The following is a 16,427-nucleotide window of genomic DNA, read 5'->3' as shown; positions in this document are numbered from 1 at the left end:
AAGTTTCTGAGATTTCCCTACATTTTTTTCATTCGATAAGAATCAGCCTGCACCGTGTTTCCCATTGAAAGGGTTACTGGAACCTTAAAACCATTTCAATCAGGGTACAAAGATGCCAATTAATGCTGGTTGTAAAGGAGAAAAGCAGGCCCACCAGTCATTTTCCCATATGGCACACAAGAACAATCAGATCCATAGGCTGGCAGTCCCTCTTTGGTATTTACATAATGCATACTATGGTGATTGATAGGAAGGAGGTACATAGATGTGACGGACTGACAGAGGATAAGGGCAGAAGTCGTCTATCTTTTTCATTATGATGACTATTTTAAGGAACAGACCAACTCATTTCTGCAGTCCATTAAATCACTTGACAGTATAAACATCTGGAGAATAGCCCTGGGAATTGGGTTTTGTCATGTGAGGGCTCTTTGGCTGGCAGGGAGGGGGCTGCTGATTCTGGGGACAACCACAAACTGCCTATCACAGGAGCCCCTGCTTTTCTTGACACCAGGGGCTCAGAATGGGGAAAAGATTTGTGCCACCAAGATGGCATCCAGTTGAGAGCACTTTTCTGTCCTTTTATATTCTTTCAAAATTCTTTCCAACATCTGGCCTCTCTTCGTTGCCTGAGCTCTGAACCTGATTCATTGGATAACCTTGAGCAAATGACAACTTTTCCTAGTCTCCTGTTTTCTCATCTGTGAAATGAGGAGCCCTCTGACTCCCAGCTTTCTCTCCCAGTGAAATAAGTCTTTCTGAAAAGCATTTTGATCTCCATAGGGAAAGGGGTTAGATAGAGACACAGGATTATATTTGATTCTATACCACCCACAAGTTCAATTTGTGTGGTCCCAGCCTCACTCCATAAACAATCTAAGTGTTTCTCGGCGTGTGTCTGTAGTCACACCAGAGAGGGAAAACTGTTTAAATTTCAACATTAGCACAATTGGTGCTATTTTTCTCATGCCCTTGTCCCTCTAAACCACGGTTTCTCAGCTTTGGCACTATTGGCATTTGGGGATGGATAATTCTTTGTTGTGAGGACCTGTCCTGTGCATTGTAGACTGTTGACTAGACACCTGTATCCCCCTTCCTTCCTCCCCTGAGTTGTGACAGGCAAAAATGTCTCCAGACATTGCCAGATGTCTTCTGGGGTGCAAGATGGCTCCCAGTTGAGAAACTGTGCTCTAAAACATGCTTGGAAAGTTGTCCTGGCAGCTTGGGATGAGGGATGAGGGCTGTGCTTGAATCTGGGCCTAGACTGGTACTTATATTAACTAGCTAGTAGCCTCCGAGGTTTGAAGCAAATCCAAGAAAGCAAAAAAATCCCATTTTTATATTTAAGTACAGCTAGTTACATGATAGTCTCCTGGCATTTTTTCCCACTGAATTTCTGCTGCCTCTCATAGTGCTGAGAACAAACAAGGGACGTTGACCTCCCCCCCCCCCCCCCCCCCCCCGCCCCGAGCTTTCCCTAGATGAAGACTAAGGGAACTGTTCGGTCTATTTGAAGTCTGTGGATTGAATAGCAGACCCCTAGTCTTGCTGCATGAGACACAGTCTCCTCCCTTAATGATGTTATATGTTTTCTTGGAAAAGCTTCCTGCTTCACAGTTGCAGACCATTAGCTGGTTTTGAATCCAACAAGCATATCCATTGATTCTCCTCGTATTCAGGGGGGGACGGAAAAGCTTGGACTATGCTGGGCTGGCATGGTCTGTAAACATGATGTAATCATTGTAATTAAGTCACAAAACAATCAGGAAGGACCCTGGTTGAAATAACGAAGAGATGAAATATTGCATCTACCACAGGAGGTTGAAGAAGAGAAAGGTATTTGGAGATTTGGTTAATTATTCTGTCTGCTAACTGAAAATGCTGGGCATATTGTTTGAAATGCAAAATTTAGTATTATTTGAAGAGGGTCCCTTTTCTGAAAGGAACCAAGTGTTAAGAATTTAAAACCTTTTTTCCTCAAAAAAAAAAAAAAATGCCACTGTCACAAACCTGTGTCCATTGAATGCTATTTTCTGTAGTGTAATTTATCAGACACCTTACCTAACTGGAATTTAACTGATAGCTTCACCTTTTCAGGAAACAGAGATAAAATCAGGAGGTAAAAATAATTCTCTTGGCAATCAGAAGAGATTCCAAAAAAACCCATGCACTAAGGTTTGTATGCTAATCGATCTGTTAAATAATTTCTTCACATTCATTTCAACACATCCATTCAATGACTATCAGCTCCCACGGAAGAGGAAGCTCAGGTCTGAGAAGCAGGCTCCATGCTGTCTAGGCAGAGTCTAAAGTCTCAGGATCAGGAGTGTGGTGGGCTCCAGGTAGACAGATGCTCTTTGGACTCTGTAGCCCATATGGGGAGGGTCATGGCTGGAAGAGGAACAGACTAAGGCCCCTTAAATACCAAAGCCCAGAGTAGGGACCCTTTTACCTACGTCTCTTGACAATCTCCAAGCACCAGAATCTGGTTGAAATAAGACAGATGTTGTCTTGAGTTTAATGAGTTAATATACGCAAATCACTAAGAAGAGTATCTGGCACATGTGGGTACTCTATAGATGTTAGCTATATAAATACACTATTATTAGCTTTGAGAAAACCAACCCAGTTTTTGGCTCATGGTGTAGTCTGGGTACATGTCAAAAAGACAGAGATGGCTTGAAAAAAACGGAAAGTTTTTTGAAAAAAATTTCCAGCACTGTTATCTTTCACACCATAAAATAGCATTTAGATAGTGTTGTGACCTTTGGGGTTTCGGCTTACATGTTTGCTGTCATACTGACGAATTGTTGAGGGCTTACGATCACACCTGTGGTCTGTCACACCATGTCTCTGAGTCAGTGCTTATGTGAGTCAATTTACGGTGGCCAACACCTTACACTGAGCCTTGTTTTACCACCTTACAAATATTTAGCTTGGTCAGGTGAAGACATTGATGACAGTGTAGACAGAACAGTCTAAATTCACCAACACTGCTGGAAAAAGTACTCGAAGTATATCCTTTAAGTGGATGGTCCATTGTTTACCTTTTAAAGATTGACTATGACTTTGACCTTATAGCTCAGTTGTTTGGCCAGGTGTTCATTGACCTATTATTCAGACTTCACTTTCAGAGAAATGGTTGGCTTGCTTATGGTTTTTTTTTTTTTAAATTAAAAAAATTTCTGGCTATATGTGATTTACTGATTCTGTTATTGCTAGTAATCTGCTTTGGGAATGCTTGAAGAATATTGCTGGGCTAACTAGGTCAAAAAACAGATGATAAATTGGCTTACAAAACTTAAAAAGTGATGTGGCAACTTTTTCCCTCTTAATCACCTTTGCATCATTAAACTCCACATGAATTCAGTGTGGGACTGAGTATGGATCTCTGAGTTCACAAATCAAGGTGTCAAGCCAGGCTCATTTACCACTTCTAAACGCCAGCGATTCTGTCCAAAAATCCTAAAATAGCAAAGGGCTCCAGAATGAATCATCTCAATTTATTTCAGGCTTTCAGTTTCCACTGAGTGACTTTTACAATTCAGTTCATCTGGTTGCGGAGAAGTCTAGCCAGTGGGGCTGTGACGAATCAGGGTCGGAAACTTGACAATGAACAGGAAGACTTGGTAAAAGCAAACTTTTTAATTTTAGGAGCAAGGTCAGCTTTCATTGTTGGACTCAACTTGTTGCCATTCAGGCAGTAAGATTAAGGCTGGATGTAAGTCCAGGAGAGAGTAGTCCGTAGCTAAAAGTTGCAAGATTTATTATATGCCATGCTGATCCATTTAACGTAATCAGAATTAGTTCTCTAGAAAGATAACTATGTAGCAGCATAAAATACATTCAAAACAACAGCATATTTTTCTTCTAAAATAATAAGGTCATTTGGTAGGGAAACACTCTTTTTTTCCTCCTGTCCTTGATTCATTCTCCTTTAAACTTGTACTGCCTTTCTCCTTCCTCATTAATAAATCTCTTTGTTTCCTACCGAGGAGAATAAATAAGCCCTTCCTTTCTCCTCACAGAAAAGCCTACTGTTTACGTGTATGTTTTCCAATCACTCTCATTTGTGATGAATTCATGATTAGAAAGAACCCCACACCGCCTTGTTCTGTCAATCAGCTGAAGGGGAGCTGGGAGTTCACTTCTAAGCATGTGGGAGAATGGCCACACACACACACACACACACATATATATATATATATATATATATATATATTTTTTTTTTTTTTGGAAGATTGGCCCTGAGCTAACTGCTGCCAATTCTCCTCTTTTTGCTGAGGAAGACTGGCCCTAAGCTAACATCCATGCCCATCTTCCTCTATTTATATGTGGGATGCCTGCCACAGCATGGCTTGATGAGCAGTGCCATGTCGGCACCCAAGATCCAAACCAGTGAACCCCGGGCTGCCAAGCAGAACATGCACACTTAACCGCTGTGCCACTGGGCCGGCCCATGGCCACGTATTTTTAATATCTCCATTTTATAGGAATATTGATAGAATGATCACTCTCAGTAGTTTTTCTGGAAAATAAGTCACTTTAAAAAACCACATATGATATGATGGTCTCTTGAGATTAGAAATTAAAATCCACATTAGATTAGATTAGAAATTATAATCCATTATAATCAAATCCACACTGCTTGGTGACTGTGGGATTCGCCTAACATCAAGGCTGACCACAGGTAGATGCTTCTTAGCCCTTGTCATTTGTCCCTAATAAGCTCTGTGGGATCCATCCATTCAGCTTTCTTCCAATTCAATAATTACACTCTTTTACCTTAATTTCAGGGTAATTAAAATTGAATAAGGTAATATTTTCTTTCCGTGTTTCCTTTGTTCTTCCAAGTATTTATTAATTAAAAGTACTTATTCTTTGTAGAAAATTTGAAAAATACAAGAGTTGAAAGAAAAAAGCAAAAGGCATCCGTCAGTTTCCCCTTGACGCCCATCACTGTTAACACTTTGGAATTTTGCCTTCTTGTTCTCATTCCTTTTCCAAGTTAAAGACTAATGGTAATATTTTTCTTTCTTTTTCTTTTTTTTGACAACTTTTTTTTTTTCTGAATAGAAAAGTAATATGTGCCCATTAAAGAAAAATTGGAGAAGGTAGACAAGTATAAAGAAGAAAATACGTCACTAATAAGCTTGCACCTAGAGCTAGCCTGAGTGACACATTTCTTTCCAGGCTCTTAACCAAAAAATCCGCATTTCTTCACCTCACTTTTTAATCATAAATTAACCCATATGAAGCTAAAAGGAGTCACTGATGTTTTTCAATTAGTTGCTGAAATCTGTTTTGGTTTGAGGCAAAGTTGCATACAGGTGAGCTCTTGTTTCAGAAGAAGACTTCAGTCCAGACTTTCTCCTACACTAGTTCACATTTTAAAGCCTATGATGGAACATTCTGAACATGGCAGAGGCACTCTAAAATGTCAAGAATAATTGTAGCTTCTTTCAGCTAGGTTTTTTTGTCCTTTTCAGAATGCCTGGAGATGTGGCAAGCAGAGTCTGTGGTCATAGGTAGGACTCATGGTAATATATAACATGAAGGATCTCATAGAAATGATGCTCCTAGCTTGAGTGCACTCAAGGACTCTAGGCTGTTACAGCTTGCTGTCTCTGAGTGAGCACACTCTATTGTTAATCCCAGAACACCAATGTCTTATGTGTTCCCTCTCTTTCCTCTGCCTGTCTCTCTTCCTTCCAACCAAGGAGACAGAGTACAGTCTGGCAACATAGTCTTTCTGATGGGGCCAGACTGATCAGCTCACTCTTTTCAAAATGGACCTCTTGCTCAGCTTGGGCCCTCAAACTGGGGTACACTTGTTTATCTCATGGAATCTTTTAGAACCTTCAGGATCGTGTGAAATGCTTCCTGCCCACGCACCCCACAGGGGGCGCTCTCTCTGAGCTCCAGTGGCACGTGTTGTCTCTACTACTTGCTTGGCACTGATTTTTACTGGGGGAAATAAAGTTTAGAATATGTAGGAAGTGTCCCTATACCTGTTCCTTCTCCATGGAAAATCATGGATCCTCTACATATTTTCCCCACCTTCCTAAATTCCCAAAGACTGCATTGCAGTGGAGAGGAATCTGCTTTATTCTTTCCCCACTTAGTACCCTAGGGACGTCTGCAAAATTGAACTCAACTCAATGACAGTCAAAACTCCCATTCTTCTTCCTCTACAAATAGCTCACTGCTTGCATCTTTCAGGGCACAAAAATGAAGGGATGCTCATCAGCGAGCCCCCTGGGTGGGCACAGCCAGATATGTCTGCCCTGGATGGGATGTCATAGGCTTTCAACTTGTTTCCATGTTAGCAGAAGGAGTGAGCCCTCTCTGAATCATGCTAGGATAATAATAACCTGTCCCAAGTATTCTGAACAGGGAGTGTCTGGACTCAGTGGGTGCAATCCATCATTTTCAAAATGTGTGTCTTTTCCCATCATCCCCCTGACAGCCCCACCTCCTCCACAAGACTTTCCTCTTTCCTCTTGTGAAGAAAGAAAAACACTGTGGTCAAGTGTCAGTGACAGATAAAGAGAAGGGCAACATTTTCTGACTTTTGCTGCCAAGATCGCCAGACAAGTGACTTAGTCTAAGTCAATGGTGAATATTCCTTTATTGCTAAGAAAGGATTGATGGGTCCCAATACATTTGACATGTACTGTCTTTGACACATGTCTTTTCTCCCCAAGAGTCAGTGACATGAGCAGCCTTGGCTTTGGATGGTTGACTTTCAACTGATCTTGCATTTCACCCTTAATATGCTTTTTTCAAGGCTTACTTATGTATTTATGTATGTGCATTTATTTATCTTATCCTTCTCTCCAACTATTTTTAAATCTACTATTGGATTTATATAAATTCCTCTCCAAAATCTAAGTGTGGTAAACATGTAGGCATGATCTAAGTGCTTTTAAAAATTCTTCTTGACAAATGAAGTTGAGATAGGAGCCTTCATTTCTAGTTTCATAGAACTGCAAATTCGTTGCTTAGGCCCTGTGACCTGGCTCCTCTAATTCGTAAATGAAATAGATGACGCCTGCAGAATTTGTCAAGAGGAATGAAACTGACTTCCCTGAGTTGTTTCCTGTCACCTGTGGCCTGGGTTGGACTGGAGACCAGCTGGTAAAACCAGCTTCATGGGTGCATTATTTAATTTTGTTTTGTATTTTCTAGACACAATTCTCTGCTATAAGTGAAAGATCACTTTAAGTTCTTTAGGTTTATTTCTGTTCTGGGTTGAATCGTAAATCTCTGTTTCTATACATACAATACGATGGGTGGGTGAAGCATCCACATAACACTGCCAGGATGTGTTGTTAGTATATTGCCAAGTATCTGAGGACCTAGAAACAAAGTGATATTTAAGATTACAGAGAGCTAGCCAGAGGGGTGAGCAACAGTTTAGTGGTTTTGATTAATCTGAAATGGACAATCTGATCGAGTGGATTATCTGTTTAACGAGGATGCCGAGTGGCTCTTCTCCCCTTGTGACAGCAGATCCATAGCTCATTTCAATAGAATAGGGAGGTGTTTGCCCTGATGATTTGGGTAATTATCTGCGCTGCTTGTCTTCGCCTTTCCTGGGATAGTGCGGAAGATGTTCACCGTCTCACTAAAAATAAATTCTAAATGTCGGTGATTCTGATTTGCATGACTGATCTAGAGACCTTTAAAAAGAAAACTCATTGACCGTTACTATTAAGGATCCTAATACAAGGTAATTTTTATCCTTATTTATAGCAGAGATTAGCACCCTGAATTTTGTGTGTGTGTGTTTTTTTTCAAGATTTTATTTCTTTCCTTTTTCTCCCCAAAGCCCCCAGGTACATAGCTGTGTATTCTTAGTTGTGGGTCCTTCTAGTTGTGGCATGTGGGACGCCGCCTCAGCGTGGCTCAGTGAGCAGTGCCATGTCCGCGCCCGGGATTTGAACCCACCGAAACCCTGAGCCGCCCGCAGCGGAGGGCTCGAACTTAACCAGTCAGCCACGCGGCTGGCCCCAATGTGTGTGTGTGTTTTTTCATAGAACGACTTTATTGATACATATTTTACATGCCATACAATTCACCCATTTTAAGTGTATACTTTCATGGCTTTTAGTATATTTGCACAGTTGTGCAACCATCTCCACAATCAATTTTAGAACATTTTTCTCAGCCTGAAAAAAATCCCTGTATCCATCAGCAGATGCTCCCCATAGTCCCCATTCCACCCCCCGCCCCAACCCCTGGCAGCACAAATCTTTCTGTCTCTATAGATTTGTCTATTTTGGACATTTTCTATAAACGGAATCATATAATATGTGGTCAGTTGTTCCTGAGTTCTATCACATGGTGCCATGTTTTTAAGTTCACCTATTTTGCAGCGTGTATTTATATCTTTTATTTAATCTTCACGGATCCTCTTGAATATTCACGTTAAGTTTTTAGATTCATCATTCTCACATAAATAATCCTGTCTACATTATCCTTCTTGAAGTTTTAGCTTTTTTTTAAGTGTTTCAAGACATTATTTTTCTTGAAAGATTTGAAAACATGATTTTAAAAAAGTCAGACTGATCCCAGCATTAGCGATATTTATTTAATACAAAAATTATAATTTTTAAAAATTTTGTTGATTTATTCCCCCAATGTCATTTTTTCTTTTTTATATTTCCTTTGTATACATAAATATATCTACACATATTTCTATATATTCTATTTAAGGCCTAAATTTGAATTCGAATCACTTAATTACCCAGAGGAAGATTTATGTGCTTTCGTTACTTTAGAAGCTTCAATGGTTTAGGTTAAATTGAATAGTTTTCCAAATTTGGAGAGGTTATCTCAACAGAACAGACTCGCCAAATCATTTAAAGCCTACTCATCTGAAAGTTTTTGTAGGCTCTCTTTTCAAAGAAAGTGAAGAAAAAGGGATATACCAAAATCATGGTTTGAAGATGAGAATATTTGCTCTTCTCATGGCATGTTTTCCTTTTTTGTGGTTTCTCTGACCTTCTTCCCTTACCTGAAGGATGGCTATGGTCCACGAAGGACAGGATAATCTTGATGACCTCAGACCTCAAAGGAAGACGTAAGCTGTTTGGGTATATTGCCTTCCTGGTCCACTTACCAATTTTGGAAGACTATTATGTCATATTTAACAGTGCAGTTAAACAACTATAGATAACAAGGAACCAGCATACTAATGCTGATAGTTTATGAGAACAAATGCAATCTTTTATTCTTAGTTGCATCCACTTTTATTTGTGTCCTTCTCAGGTATCTGCATGACAAATGGTGAATACATAGAACTTTCTAGAAGAAAATAAAGACTTCCTAACAAGAACTACACCTAACCACAGCAAAATCGAAAACTAGACCTGTGAAGAGCAGACCAATTAAAATGGAAATCATAGAAATAGAAAGGAAAATGCTGATCATGAAGCCAAGCAAGCTCAAAAGGGGCTTTCTTTGAGATTATTACAGGATGTAGAACTGTAATTAAAATAAGGACCCAACATATCAGGGCCAGTTCTTAATTACGTTAGCATTGAAGAAGTGATTAATAGGAATATATGCACACTGTGCAAGTTATCTTGTATGTAGTGATTTGCAGGACCATTTAATTCATAGTGAGCCAGAGTTCATGGATCCAGAGAATGCTAAACTGTATTGCTTGGTATAAAATCTAATTGGGCAGTTTTAAAGTTTATGACCATTGGCACAATATGCTTCTAGGAAATGAAAGTGGAGTGTTCTATTACTCAGAGATCGTTTTATAGGATACCCAGTATATCCTCCATATATTTAGAGTGACTTTCTTTTCTATGTTATCCTTCTTTTCCTTCAATACAGAATACAGAGAGAATAAATGAATCATTGCAATGGTTTTTTGAGCTCTACAATTAACAGGTTTAGTATAGAGTTAGAAGTATAAAATGAACGAATAGCATTTTGGTATGAAATCTTAGAAATGTCAATTGTATTTATTTTGGAACCAAAGGATTTGTACAACGGGCAGTGGCTTTTTTCATGTTGTTATTCTATCAACAGCTTTTGATATTAATTAAGAAATGCAGATTCTGTTTATTGTCTTCTTGGCTAACAGCCTACATTTAAGAAAAGTAAGATAATTGGAAACTTGAACTAAAGAGAAATGCTGACTGAGGGTTAGGTTTTGGTGCATGTTTTATTTTGTTATACATCAGTAACCTTTGCAAAAATATTCTCCTGGCAGTAACAACATTAAATCTCAAGCAGCATACGATGCAATTTGTGTCAACTGCCTCACTCTAGATGCTGTGCTGAGACAACATTGCCCTAAGTGCTTTGAGCAATCATCCTCAACTGGAAAGGCTATGCTAACCACACTGCAAAACGAGTTGGTTCAAAATGAGCAGGCTGGAATAAGAGATGATTTAGTTCCATGATCCACTCGGAACCTGGGGTATATTCAAAATTGCCTATCGACTGCTGGATGATATTAGAAGCGTGCAGCTCACTGGGTTAAATTTAAAGTCATATTTTCACAAATAAGCCTGCTGGGAGTGGGCCGCCATTGGTGGCTCAGTGATGCTACAAATGGCTTTTCTACTGCGAGTCACTTCCCATGCTATTACAAAATACTCTAAAAAGGTATAAAGAGCAGGAAGAGAGGGGAGATTTTATTCCCTTTAAAAGGTATTACCATGTAAGACAGAGTTTTGGGAGTTTGTTTGGAAGTGTCTCCAGTCTATAGGCCCCTGAGAGGACAGGGGCTGTCTTTCTCCTCTCATCATAACTGCAAGGACAGTCTTCGGCAATCCACTAGTGACTGAACTGATATTTGGTTCCTGTATTTTTAGTTTTTAGACATAAAGTCTGACTCTGTCATCTATTTTTGAGTGTCCTTTCTTTATCTATATTGTATTAGGTGTTAATAGGGTGGGGGGAGAAATTAAAAATAAAAGCCGTGGTCATTGCCCTCAGGAAGCTTATGATGCAGTTCTCTTAGGAAACACTGAGGCCCAAAATCTCCAAGTTATGCTGGATTTTTTCTTACCTGGTGTATAGTTGTTTACCCAGAGCTATAGTGGGTGGAAAAGAGAAGGTAGAGTTTGCAATCAAGGTGAGGTAAAGGACAGGACCTGTCTCCTCACTTTCTGTCATCTGCTACCTAAGTTCTGGTTGATTCTATGAAGATAATGATTATTGTTGTAGCGGCTACAAAGTAATGTGTGAATGGATTCATCAGAAAGACCTCTAAAGCTGTGGCAGATTGATGTTTCTTGGTGTTATACAGGAATTGTCAGAGTTTTCGTGTTTCTGTCAAATACTGGTGGTGGGGGGAGAATTAATTTCCAGCTTGGATGCCAGTTAGGGAGTTACACTTTTTACTAAAAGGGATGAAATATGTTTTCCCTTTAATTTGTTTATTCATTCATGTTATTGTGTACCTAGTAGCTGCTGGGCTGTCTGGTGAACTAGATGAAGTTGTCCCTTCTCTTGGAGCTTGTGGTCTGAATATGCAGAACATGATTGATAAGAAGGAAGAAGGATGTAAAACCAGAGGGAAAGCACTCCCAGTTGATATGTAAAATGGTACGTGGCCTACTTTGCAGAGCATGAGGCAAGGGATAAATCTCTATGCATGTGAATCAATGAAGTCTTGGTACAGAAGAGGAAAGCCATCTCAACAGGAATTGATGTCACATATTATTAAAGTTATAATCTTAACCAACAAAGAGAACTTCAGTATTTTACTTCTGTGAACAAATATTGGGGAACAAATATCTAATGTCTTACTCCCTGAGATAACACTGAGGCACCTTTATAGTCCATGTCATAAATGAGACGCACACTGTGGCCTCTTTCAAATGTGCATTATCAGTAACCCTTTCAAACAGCTTTCATATAGAACTTGCTCACTTATGACCACACAATCTCATTTCTCTGCCTAACCATAAAGCAATTCTTAGAGGGTGCTTGGGTTATACTTATGCATAAAGGAAAACCTGCAATTTGATATGTCAAGGGACTGGGGTGTAGTGGCCTCCACTCTCTGGCTAGTAAGCCCTCTGCTCCTTCTTACCCACAATGCAGTTCTTATACATGGAAAAGTCTTGCTTTAAAATCCTGAATCTGTAGTCAGTCTGTGTTATCCCAAAGTGAGCACTAAGCTACTGTATTAACAAATAGGACAGGCTGTCAGATAAAGAGGACCCAAAACTGGTGAAGAAATCATGAGGTAAGACTGATGTAGGATATGGAAGGGGATGAGAAGGTCTGGGAAGAAAGGGAATGAAAAATGGATCAGATCAGAGGCCATTCCTTTAAGTAAATGGGTTATGGATATCCACTGAATCCAACCATAGGGAGTATTCAGAGATGGCGGTCAACATTCCTGACTGAGGTATTTCTACAGTAAAATGAATTTAAAAGGTTCTGTTTTTCTTAATGAACACTTTCTGTCTTATTCATGAAGTCTCCAGTGAAGAATGTCTCAAGGTATCATAGACATTCTGATTAGAGTCAACACTTCCTGGTCTGGTGCCCTAGCGGGTCCACCAGGTGAGCCACATCAGTTACAGAATCGTATTAGTTAGGGTTCTCCAGAGAAATAGAACCAATAGGATATACGGAGATACATAGAAAGAAGTTTATAATGAGGGATTGCTCATGAGTTATGGAGGCTGAGAAGTCCCACAATCTGCCATCTGCAAGCTGGAGACTCAGGAAAGCCAGTAGTATCGTTCCACTCCAAACCTGAAGTCCTGAGAACCAAGGGAACCTGAGGTGTAAGTCCCAGTCTGAGCCTGAAGGCCCAAGACTCAGGATCCCTGATGTCTGAAGGCGGGAGAAGACGGATGTCCCAGCTCGAGCAGAGAAAGTGAATTAGCCCCTCTATCTTTTTAGTTCTATTCAGGTCTCAAAACATGTGATGGTGCTTAACCCACATTGGTGAGGGTGATCTTTACTCACTCTCCAGATTCAAATGTTAATCTCTTCTGGAAACACCCTCACAGACACACCCAGAAATAATGTTTTACCAGCTGTCTGGGCATGCCTTAGCCCAGGTAGTGCTGACACATAAAATTAACCATCACATGAATCTTGTTGTAACAGGTCATTCTGAATAAGCTGCAAAAATCATTTATACCACTGCATTGATGGGTGGTGACAATGCTCATTTGCAGTTCTTTGTGAAAGGCTAGCCCCTTTCAGTTTTATTCTCTTCCCCACACAGCACCTATCCGTAAAAGTGGTATGTTCTCAGCCATGTTCAAGTCAACCAGCATTGGTCTTCAACATGATAAAAGCATAGCAGAGTGACTTGTTCCAATTATTTTTTTGTTAGATTTTCTAAAAAATTTTCACATCATGGCATATATTATATAGACTGTCTCCAACTTATGATGATTTGACAACGATTTTTTTAGTTTATCATGGTACAAAAGCAAGACGCATTCAGTAGAAACGGTACTTGGAATTTTGAATTTTGATCTTTTCCCAGGCTGGCGATTTGTGGTAGGCTCCTCTCTCACGATACTGGGCAGTGGCCATGACCCGCAGTTCACAGTTAGCCATGTGATCCTGAGGGTAAACAACTGATACAGTTACAACCATTCAGTACTCAGACAACCATTTTCACTTTCAGTACAGTTCAGACATAGCTCGGAGATATTGCAGGTTTGGTTTCAGATGATAAAGTGAATATCACGTGAAGTCACATGAATTTTTTGGTTTCCCAGTGCATATAAAAGTTATGTTTACACTATGCTGTAGTCTATTAAGTGTGCAATAGCTTTATGTGTAAAAAACAATGCATATACCTTAATTAAAAAATGCTTTATTGCTAAAAAATACTAACCATCAGCTGAACCTTCACTGAATTGTAATCTTTTTTTGGTGGAGGGGCTTGCCTCGATGTTGATGGCTGCTGACTGATCAGGGTGGTGGTTACTGAGGGCTGGGGTGGCTGTGGCAATTTCCTAAAATAAGACCACAGTGAAGTTTGCTGCATCAATTACTCTTCCTTTCATGAACGATTTCTCCATAGCATGTGATGCACTTTGGTAGCATTTTACCCACAGTAGAACTGCTTTCAAAATTGGAGTCAATCTTCTCAAACTCTGCCACTGCTTTATCAACTAAGTTGATATAATATTCTAAACCCTTTGTCGTCATTTCAACAATCTTCACTACATCTTCACTGTTGATAGATTCCATTTCAAGAAATCGCTTTCTTTGCTCATCCATAAGAAGCAACCCCTCATCTGTTAAAAAGTTTTATCATGGGATTGAAGCAGTTCACTCACATCTGGAGGCTCCACTTCTAATTCTAGTTCTCTTGCTATTTCCACCACATCTGCAGTTACTTCCTCCACTGAAATCTTGAACTTCTCGAAGTCATCCATGAGGGCTGGAATCAACTTCTTCTACACTCCTGTTAATGTTGATATTTTGACCTCTTCCTATGAATCATGAATGCTCTTGATGGCATCTAGAACGGTGAATCCTTTCCAGAAGGTTTCCAACTTACTTTGCCCAGATCCATCAGAGGAATCACTGTCTATGGCAGTGATAACCTTACAAAATGTACATATTTAATAATAAGACTTGAAAGTAGAAATTACTCCTTGATCCATGGGTTGCAGAATGGATGCTGTGTTAGCAGGCATGAAAACAACATTATAATCTCATTGTACATCTCCACCAGTGCTCTTGGGTGACCAGGTGCATTGTCAATGAGCAGTCATATTTTGAAAGGACTCTTTTTTTCTGAGCAGTAGGTCTCAAAAGTGGGCTTAAAATACTCAATAAACCATGTCACAAACAGATGTGTTGTTATCCAGGCTTTGTTGTTCTATTTATAGAGCACAGGAGGAGTAGATTTAGCATAATTCTTAAGGGCTGTAGGATTTTTGGAATGGCAAATCAGCATTGGCTTCAACTTAAAGTCACCAGCTGCATTAGCCTCCTAACAAGAATCAGTCTGTCCTTTGAAGCTTTGAAGCCAGGCATTGACTTCTCCTCTCTAGCTATGAAGGTCCTAGATGGCGTTTTCTTCCAATAGAAGCCTGTTCCATCTACATTGAAAATCTGTTGTTTAGTGTAGCCACCTTCATTAGTGACCTTAGCTAGAGCTTCTGGAGAACTTGCTGCAGCTTCTACATCAGCACTTGCTGCTTTGCCTTGCTCTTTTATGTTACGGAGATGGCTTTTCTCCTTAAACCTCATGAACCAACCTCGGCTAGCTTCAAACTTTTCTTGTACAGTTTCTTCACCTCTCTCAGCCTTCACAGAATTGAAGAGAGTTAGGGTCTTGCTGTGGATTAGGCTTTGGATTAAGCGAATGTTGTGGCAGTTTGATCTTCTATCCAACCACTAAAACTTTCTCCAGATCAGCGATAAGACTATTTCACCTTCTTATCATCCAGTATGTTCACTGGGGTATCATTTTTAATTTCCTTCAAGAACTTTTCCTTTACATTCACAACTTGGCTGACTGGTGTAAGAGGCCTAGCTTTCAGCCTGTCTTGGCTTTCGACATGCCTTCCTCACTAAGCTTAATCGTTTCTAGTTGTTGATTTGAAGTGAGAGACGTGTGACTCTTCCTTTCACTTGAACACTTAGAGGCCATTGTAGGGTTATTAAGTGGCCAAATTTCAATATTGTGTCTCAGGGAAAAGGGAGGCTCAAGGAGAGGGAGAAAGATGGGGAACAGCCAGTCAGTAGAGGGGTAGAATGCACACATTTATCAATTAAGTTTCCTGTCTTATATAGGTGTGATTTGTGGTGCCCCAAAACAATTACAATAGTAACATCAAAGATCATTGATCACAGATCACCATAACAAAAAAAATAATAATGAAAAAGCTTGAAACATTCTGAGAACTACCAAAATGTGACACAGAGACACGAAGTGAGCAAATGCTGTTGGAAAAATGGTGCCTGTAGACTTGCTCAATGCAGGGTTGCCACAAACTTTCAATTTGCAAAAAATGCATTATCTGCAAAGCACAATAAAGTGAAGCACAATAAAATGAGGTATGCTTGTGTTCAATAAATTACATGACATACTCAAGACTTTATTACAAAATAGGCTTTCTGTTAGATGATTTTGCCCAACTGTAGGCTAATGTAAGTGTTCTGAGAATGTTTAAGGTAGGCTAGGCTAAGCTGTGATGTTTGGCAGGTTAGTTGTATTAAATGCATTTTTGACTTCTGATATTTTCAATTTACAACGGGTTCATCATGATGTAACCCTATTTCAAGTCAAGGAAGATCTGTATATGTATATGTCTGTGTGTATATCTACATATATATACACACAGTATGCTGTCTAAATATATATATAGTATATTATTATGGCATAGAAACAAAACCAAAGTTGCTAATTAATTATTTTGTAAAAAATTTTCAAGCACTATCTGCTCAAAACTTTTTTT

General features: G+C 39.6%; 1 pseudogene; it reads right to left on the bottom strand.

The window, feature by feature from the left end:
• Positions 1-13,443: 13,443 nt before the first annotated feature.
• Positions 13,444-15,619, bottom strand: LOC138919689 (tigger transposable element-derived protein 1-like; annotated as a pseudogene).
• Positions 15,620-16,427: the final 808 nt, after the last annotated feature.

Source organism: Equus caballus, chromosome 20 (genome assembly GCF_041296265.1).
Source record: "Equus caballus isolate H_3958 breed thoroughbred chromosome 20, TB-T2T, whole genome shotgun sequence".
In the NCBI taxonomy this organism is placed as follows: domain Eukaryota; kingdom Metazoa; phylum Chordata; class Mammalia; order Perissodactyla; family Equidae; genus Equus; species Equus caballus.
This window is presented reverse-complemented; position numbering and strand designations above follow the sequence as displayed.